General features: G+C 34.7%; 1 pseudogene; it reads left to right on the forward strand.

Annotated features, from left to right (window-relative positions):
* The first annotated feature begins 2,331 nt into the window (after window positions 1-2,331).
* On the forward strand, window positions 2,332-3,174 carry LOC115273214 (annotated as a pseudogene).
* The last annotated feature ends 5,661 nt before the right edge of the window (window positions 3,175-8,835 follow it).

The raw sequence follows: 8,835 nt of genomic DNA on the forward strand, positions 1-8,835 counted from the left end.
ACACATATGTATGTATGTAGCACACATATTGTACTTCACGGTCTGTAACAATATACGTGTTAAAAAGAGAGAATATTTCAGTGTAGAGAAATAAATGTGGGATTATTAGTTCACTACCAGGGTGGGTGAAAATGCTCACAGAAATAAAACATTGAGGAATCAACCAGGGAACATCCAAAGTTTAAGTGTACTTGGAAGAAGACTAATCTCCAATGAAATTGAAATGAAAAGGAGAGAAGTATCAGGGAAAAGAGCAAAACAGACCAATATATATTATTATTAATTTTATAGCTAACAGACAATAACATTGAAAGAAAATCAAAAAATAAAAATAAATAAAGTGAGGTAACAATTGGATGTTGGAAATGATTAGAAGAAAGTTCTTTGTAACATAATTATAGCAAGTGACCTTTTATGCTTTATACCTTCTGAGTCACCTCTTTGAAATTGTCTGCAGGGCATCAGGATTATTTATGAGATGTTCTGAATATTAATCCTAGTATAGCAGACTCAGCATGGGAAATATCAGTATATAAATTAAGATAGTCTAGAGATCACTTGAAACACTCAGAAAATTGATCTGTGGACTGGCAGAAGGATCTCCATGGTTGGAAGGAGACGGCGTGACAGGAGCAAGCCTTCAAAATATGCAAAAGACAGAAACTTAGACAAAATGGCAAAACAGAGGAATTCTCCCCAAAAGAAGGATCAAGAAGAAATTACAGCCAGGCACATGCTCAAAATAAATACAAGCAATATATCTGAACAAGAGTTAATAACAACAGTCAAAAGACTACTAGCTGGGCTTGAAAAAAAAACAAAAAGACACCTAAGAAACCCTTCCTGCAAAGATAAAAGGCCTAAAAACTACAAAAATATATTTAAAATGCTATAAGATGCAAAACCAACTGAATACAGTCACAATGAGGATAGAAAAATCACAGTAGAGAATAGGTGATCAAGAAGATAAAGTTATGGAAAACAATGAAGGTAAAAGCAAAAGGGAAAGAAAACTATTAGATCATGAGGTGAGATTTTGGAAACTCAATGATTCCATAAAGCAAAACCATCCGTATCATAGTAGTCCCAGAAAAAGAAGAGCAGAAAAAAGAGGAACAAGGTTTATTTGAACAAATTTTAGCTGGGAGCTTCCCCAATCTTTCTTAATCTGGCATTCAAGTCCAAGAAGCACAGAGAACTCCCCTGAAAACCAACAAAAATAGGTCAACACCATGATATTAACATAGTGAAACTTTCACAATATAAAGATAAAGAATTCTTAAAGCAGCTAGGGACAAAAGGCCATTCACCTAGAAGGGTAGACACATAAGGTTAACAGCAGACCTGTCCACAAAAACTTGGGAGGCTAGAAGGGAATGGTAGGAAATATTCAACATGCTAAATGGGAAAAATATGTAGCCAAGAATTCTTTATCCAGCAAGGCTGTCATTGAGAATAGAAAGAGAGATAAAGTCTTTCCCAGAGAAACAAAAACTAAAGGAATTCATGACCACTAAACCATCCTTGCAAGAAGTTTTAGGGGGGACTGTTTGAGTGGACAAAAAACAAAAAAAGAACTAAAGCAAAAAAGACTAGAAAGAACGAGAGAACATCACCAAAATCACCAACTCTAAAGGTAACACAATGGTACTAATTTCATATATTTCAATAATCACTCTGAATGTAGTGGACAAAGTGCTTTAATCAAAAGACATAGGGTATTCAAATGGATGAACAAACAAATCCATCAAATGCTGCCTACATTTTAGACCTAGAGACAGATGCAAATTGACAGTGAGGGGATGGAGAACTACCTGTCTTATTAGTGAATATCAATAGAAAGCCATAGTAGCCATACTTATATCAGACAAACTAGATTTTAAAACAAAGACGGTAACAAGATAAGAAAAAGGGCATTATATCATAAATAAAGGGTCTATCCACTAAGAAGATCTAACAATTATAAATACTTATGCCCCCAACTTGAAATAAACAAATAAATATAATATATAAATATTATATATAATATAATAAATCAATTAATAACAAACATAAAGAAACTTATTGATAATAATACAATAATAGTGAGGATTTTAAAACCCCACTTATAGCAATGAATACATCCTCAAAGCAGGAAATCAACAAGGAAACTATGGCTCTGAAGGACACACTGGACCAGATACAGACATATTCAGAACATTTCAATCTAAACAGCAGAATAGGCTCTCACAGCCATTGCAGTACATTGAGCTCCATAGAGACAGCGCCGGGGCAAGAGAGAGCCAGACGGGCACTGGGCGACTCTGTGCCTCGCTGAGGAAAATCATTATCATGGGCAAAGGAGATCCTAAGAAGCCAAGAGGCAAAATGTCATCCTATGCATTCTTAGTGCAAACTTGCCGAGAAGAGCACGGGAAGAAGCACCCGGATGCTTCAGTGAACTTCTCAGAGTTTTCTAAGAAGTGCTCAGAGAGGTGGAAGACCATGTCCGCTAAAGAGAAAGGAAAGTTCGAAGACATGGCGAAGGCGGACAAGGCCCATTACGAAAGAGAAATGAAAACTTATATCCCTCCTAAAGGGGAAACAAAAAAGAAGTTCAAGGATCCCAATGCACCCAAGAGGCCTCCTTCGGCCTTTTTCTTGTTTTGTTCTGAGTATCACCCAAAAATCAAAGGAGAACGTCCTGGCCTTTCTATTGGTGATGTTGCAAAGAAGCTGGGAGAGATGTGGAATAACACCGCTGCTGATGACAAGCAGCCTTATGAAAAGAAAGCTTCGAAGCTGAAGGACAAATATGAAAAGGATATTGCTGCATACCGAGCTAAAGGAAAGCCTGATGCGGCAAAAAAAGGGAGTCGTCAAGGCTGAGAAAAGCAAGAAAAAGAAGGAAGAGGAGGAGGACGAGGAAGATGAAGAGGATGAGGAAGAGGAGGAAGATGAAGAAGATGAAGATGAAGAAGATGATGATGAATAAGTTGGTTCTAGCGCAGTTTTTTTTTCTTGTCTATAAAGCATTTAACCCCCCTGTACACAACTCACTCCTTTTAAAGAAAAAAAATGAAATGTAAGGCTGTGTAAGATTTGTTTTTAAACTGTACAGTGTCTTTTTTTGTATAGTTAACACACTACCGAATGTGTCTTTAGATAGCCCTGTCCTGGTGGTATTTTCAATAGCCACTAACCTTGCCTGGCACAGTGTGGGGGTTGTAAATTGGCATGGAAATTTAAAGCAGGTTCTTGTCGGTGCACAGCACAAATTAGTTCTATATGGGGGTGGTAGTTTTTTCATCTTCAGTTGTCTCTGATGCAGCTTATACGAAATAATTGTTCTGTTAACTGAATACCACTCTGTAATTGCAAAAAAAAATAGTTCCAGCTGTTTTGCTGACATTCTGAATGCTTCTAAGTAAATACAATTTTTTTATTAAAAAAATAAACAGCAGAATAAACATTCTTTTCAAGTGCATATGGAACATTGTCCAGAATAGATCACATTCTGGGTCACAAATATGATATCAATCCACAACATATATAAAAAGATTGAGAACATGCCAAGCATATTTAGGGATCACAATGCTATGAAACTTGAAGTCAACCACAAGGAAAAATTTGGAAATCCCTCAAATACATGAAAGTTAATGAACATCCCACTAAAGAATGAATGAGTTAGAAAGAAAATTAAAGAATAAAAAAATACATGAAAGCAAATAAAAATGAAAAGCACGATAGTCCAGGTTCACCTGGGTGGCTCAGTCAGTTAAGCATCTGACTTTGGCTCAGGTCATGATCTCACAATCATAAGTTCGAGCCCCACATCTCTGCTGTCAGCAGAAAGCCTGCTTTGGATTCTCTGTACCCCACATCCTCTCCCTCCCCTGCTTAGACTCTCTTTCTCTCTTTTTCTCTCAAAAATAAATACCCATCCCCCCCCCCAAAAAAAAAAGAAAAGGAAAGAAAATATGGTAGTCCAAACCCTCTGGAATGCAGCAAAAATAGTTCTAGGTGGAAAGTATATTGGAATTCAGGCCTATCTCAAGAAGCAGGAAAGATCCCAAATACACAATCTAACCTTACACCTAAAAAACCTGGAAAGGAATGGCAAATAAAACCTAAAGCCAGAAGAAGAAGAGAAATAATAAAGATTAGAGCAGAAACAAACAAAACCCAATAGAACAGATTAACAAAACTAATATATGGTTATTTGAAAAACAAACAAAATTGAAAACCCCCTAGCCAGACTGATCAAAAAGAAGAGAAAGGATCCAAATGGATAAAGTCAGGAATGAAAAAGGAGAGAGAACAACCAACACCACAGAAATACAATTAATTATAAAATAATACTCTGAAAAATTATATGCCAACAAACTGGGAAATCTGGAAGAAATAGATAAATTCGTAGAGAGTACACACTACCAAAACTGAAATAGGAAATGTGAACAGGTCCACAACCAGCAAAGAAACTGAATCAATGATCAAAAGTCTCCTACATGGCTTCCCAGGGCAATTTTATCAGATGTTTAAAGAAGAGTTAATACCTATGCTTCTCAAACTTTTCCAAAAAGTAGAAATGGAAAGGAAACTTCCAAACTCATTCTACAAGGTTAGCAATACCTTAATTCCAAAACCAGACAAAGTTCCTTTAAGAAAGAGAATTACAGGCCACTATCTCTGATGAACATGGATGCAAAAATTATCAGCAAAATAATAGCAAATCAAATTCAAAAATACATTAAAGGATTATACACCACAATCAAGTGAAATTTATTCCTGGGCTGCAGGGCTGGTTCAATATTCCCAAATCAGTCAACATGATATATCATTTTCATAAAAGAAAGAGTAAGAGTCATATGATTTGCCAATAGGTGAAGAAAAGGTATTTGACAAAATACAGCATCCGTTCTTGCTTAAAATCCTCAACAAAGTAGGGATAGATGGAATATACCTCAACATCAAAAACTAAGATGGTCTATGTAGTTATAAAAGTTGGTCTAAATATTTTTCTGATGAAACCATGAGAAATAGAAACATATTATCCCATATGTTTTTAAAAAATATGAATTACAGTATTTCTTAAAGCAATTTAGAATTGAAGAAGTGAATATTCTATCATCCAGTAATTTCACTTCTAGAAATCTAGTTTATAAAAACAAAAGTCCATATCTTTAATTGCATAGGTTAGATCGTATTCATTGCAATATTCTTTATGCAGAACTAGAAACCATTAACTAAAACCCTTGGGGCCAAAAGGGTTTAAGAATTCTGATGTTTTGGTATTCTTAAAACAATAATACTAAGCATATCCCATATATTATTAATACTACAAGGGGGCCTGGGGCAGCACCACATAATCAAACACATTCATATTTCTGCAGCAAAATGTATGAATATTCAAATTAACTAGGTTAAATAAAGATTATACATAACCTCATACTGCTTCAGGTCAGATTTTCCATTTGAATTAGAAAAAATATAATTTTGAAATTGCAAATAAGATATTATAGACTTGTAATTAAATTATTCTTTTATAAAAGGAATAACCAGAATGTCCATAGAAAATGTTATGCTTCCATTTAAAATATTAGGTTAGCTTTATAAATGTTGACCTGAAAGAATGACTGTGATAAGCTGGGAAATGGGAAAAATAATGTTTCAGATTAGTGTGGATGGTGTAATCCATTTCTACAAAAATACACTTCTCTGTTTTTACTTGTATTTTGTTATAAGCATGAGGAAAAGTATTGAAGTATATTTGCACAGATAATGACTATGTAATATAATTTTAAAACAAAACAATATACTATAAAAGGTTAAAAAACAAAGCAGGACTTACTAAATGTATCATAAAATGACCTCACATTTTTGGCTATTTATACTTTGCAGCCAAACGTATAAATACTGTTGCTTTAAATTGTCTGGTGAAGCAAATAAATAAATAAATAAATAAATAAATAAATAAATAAAATCTGGCGAGGCAAACAAATCACCAATGTCTGATTAACATTTAGGTGCAAAAATGTATAAATTAAATTAATTAACATTGAAAAGAAAGCAATTAAAATTTCCATGAAATATGCATCTATTTTTCCTTACAAGATCAGTTCTCTTTACTAATTAGGAAAATAATATTTAGATCAAGGAAATTGTAGCCTATGAAGAATCAGTCCTCCTTCTCTAAAATCATTAAAAGCATCGTGAATAGTAGTGTATTAAAATTATAAAATATTAATGATTATATAATATATAACAGCATAGAGTGGAATAAATTAAACTAAATAAATTATTTAGTAAAGGATCCCAATTTTGTTAAGTGACTAATGAATTTTAAAAATTAGTAATTTTGAGGGGTGCCTCAGTGGCTCAGTTAAGTGTCCAACTCTTGGTTTTGGCTCAGGTCATGATCTCACAGTTCATGAGTTCAAGCCCCGCCTCTGCTTTGCACTCACATAGTGGAGCCTGCTTGGGATTCTCTCTCTCCCTCTCTCTCTCTGCTCCTCCCCCTCCTCACACTGTTTCTGTCTCCTTCAAAATATATAAATATGCTTAAAAAATACTAATTTTGAAAAGATCCTGAGTGGCTCAGTCAGTTAAACATCCCACTCAAGATTTCAGCTCATGTCATCATTTCATATTTCATGAGATAGAGCCCTGCATCAGACACTGTGCTGAGTGTGGCGTCTACTTGCGATTCTCTTTCTCCTTCTTCCCCTCCCCTACTTTCTCTCTTTTTCTTTCTCCCTTAAAATAAACTTTAAAAAATAGCAATTTTTTCTAAATGCCTTGTTTTTGTGCTATGAATTTAATTTTATAACATTTATGAGCATGTAAACTAGGAATTATAAAATTGTTTTGCAAGTTCAATTTGATGCAGTTGACTGAAGTTGAGTATACTTTAATAAGTATTACAGAATAGGAGCTGCAGTCTCTTTTTTCAGTAGTCCATACATTGTACATATCCCTATTCAGCCTAGCAGGGCTGGTGTTCACTGTATTTGCATGGACAAGCTCTATTAGGTAATTGACTGGTGACTCTTAACAGTTGATAAGAGTCTGTGACTTACTCATCTTAAATATTTTGAGTATTCTTTAACCAAAGATTTTGAAAAATAATATCCTTTCCAAGAGTTGTTATTAGAATTAAGTGAATTACATAAAGTTTAGATTCTTGTGGTAGTTTTCATACTCATTTTTCTGATTATACCATTGTCCTAAAGTAAGTTCTTCTCAAAGATGACATAGAATACTTCTGTTAAAGAGAAGTCAAATAATGACTTTCTTCTTCTCAAAACCCTCCAGTGGTTTCTCATCTCACTCTATAAAAATGAAAGGATTCTCCTACAGGACCTAGCTCTCACTTAATTCACTAGCCTCATTTGCTCATGCTCCCACTGCTCTAACCATACCCATTTCCTTGCTGTTTCAAGTTGATCTATGATCTATGACTCAGAGTGTTCACACTATTTCTTCCAACTGGAACTTCCTTTTCCTATAAATGTACATGCTCAACTCTTTCACAACTTTCAAGTTTTTACTAAGTTGTTACCTTCTTGGTGAAGACTTCCATGGTATCTGATTTAAATTTCAAATTGCACTCATAACACACTTTCTCTCCCTCCCTTGTTAATTTTCAACACACTACTGCAATAAAACACTACGTAGTTTACAGTTTTATTTTGTTTATTGTCTGACTTTCTCAACAAGTATATATGCTCCATGAGACCAGTATTTTCAGTCTACTTTGCTCACTGCTGTAGCTCCAACACAGAGGATATGTAGTACTTTAGAATGCACACAATACACATTTGTTAAACAAGAAAAATGCAGCGAGGTGTCAAAGATGACTTTAAAATTTTGTTAACTGAGAAACATGACAGAATAAGTTGATTTTAAATGAAATGAGATAGGCTTAAAAAGGAGTAGATCATGAAGGTGAGAGGCATCAGACAAAAGATTGCAACTTTTTGACGCTACAATTGAGACACCTATCCAAGTGGAGATACTGTCTAAGCAATTGGATACATGAGCCTGGGGTTCAGGGCACCAATACCCTTAGAAGACAGAGTTGTCAGCCATTGCATTAGAAAAGAGGATGAGATTGCCAAGGAGTTGAGTGTAGATAGAAGAGAGAAGAGGCCTAAAATGAAGGAATGGGCAATTTCAACACTAACAGGTGAAGGAGAGAAGTTATTCATTGAAGAAAAGAATAAACACAGCCAGAGATGAAAGGAAATTCATGAGGGGTCATGTCCTGGAAACTAAGAGAAGAAAGTGTTTCAAAAAAGAAGATAGAGACTAACTCCGTTAAATCCTGCTGATAGATTAAGGAAGATCAGAATGAGAACTGACATTGACAGTATGAAGATCAGAATGAGAACCGGATTGACAGTATGAAGGGTCACTCAAGGCTTTCACATAATAGAGGTAATGGTGAAAGCCTGGCCCAAGTGTTTCAAGAAGAAGAGGAAGTAAAGAGTTAGAAACAATAAACATAGACAAGGGTTTCAAAGAAATTTATGAAAAGGAATGAGAGAATTGAAGTGGTATTTGAAGTGGGAAAGGAAGTCGAAGGGATATGTTTTTGTTTTGTTTTATTTTCTTCTTTTAAAGATAGGAATTATGACATACTAATGAGAGATTCAAGAGAGAAGGAAAACCACATGATATAGAAGAAAGTGTGATTTTCAGAAGAAAACTCTCACCTTGAATGGTGAGAGTTAATGGAACAGAGTTTACATGAGGAGGTTTTGCTATAAACAAGAACATTAGTAGTTCGTATGTAGCAACAAGAGAAATGGCAAGTGTGTGTGGCTGGCTGTAGGTAAGTGAAAAGAGTTGATG

This window comes from Suricata suricatta, chromosome 1 (assembly GCF_006229205.1).
Source record: "Suricata suricatta isolate VVHF042 chromosome 1, meerkat_22Aug2017_6uvM2_HiC, whole genome shotgun sequence".
Classification (NCBI taxonomy): Eukaryota; Metazoa; Chordata; class Mammalia; order Carnivora; family Herpestidae; genus Suricata; species Suricata suricatta.